Below are 608 nucleotides of genomic sequence, written 5' to 3' on the forward strand. Positions count from 1 at the left end.
TCTGAAGGGGTACTATTTTTCCAAGATTTACACATGAAATTACACAATTTTATGTTACTCTTTGACATCTTCCTTGTTGCTAAAGATAAATAAATAGATATTTATACGACCATTTCTTGGAATATTTAAACTTTTCATTTGGCAAAATAGTCGTGCTTCATGCAGTTTCAGACTAAGGTAATACATTTCATGATAAACTCTAGTTTATCATGATAAACTACTAGTTCATAGTACAGGTAATGTAACAGATATATCCCTCCCCGTAAGTTACCATCGGGGGTGAGATGGAACTACCATTACATTCGTTAATGATATAAGTGACTTTTTCTTTCGTAATATTTTACTCACGATTAACACATTCACATCTTTTTCTCCTTGCAAGTTAGTTACAACAATCAACAGAAATTGAATGAGTGCACCCCTAATGCATATATCAAAGTAGTTGAGTAGTTAAATACTTGCCAAACACTCATTTATCGTGATAACTTTGTCAATATCTGACAGCCAGAGTTACCACCATAACCGCAAACCATGCGAATGGGATGTTGGACTAAGATGTTTGTAAATTATTTATTAATTACAACGTCTGTACTTCAGTCAAATTTTGT

The sequence above is a fragment of the Penaeus monodon genome, chromosome 23 (genome assembly GCF_015228065.2).
Source record: "Penaeus monodon isolate SGIC_2016 chromosome 23, NSTDA_Pmon_1, whole genome shotgun sequence".
NCBI lineage: Eukaryota > Metazoa > Arthropoda > Malacostraca > Decapoda > Penaeidae > Penaeus > Penaeus monodon.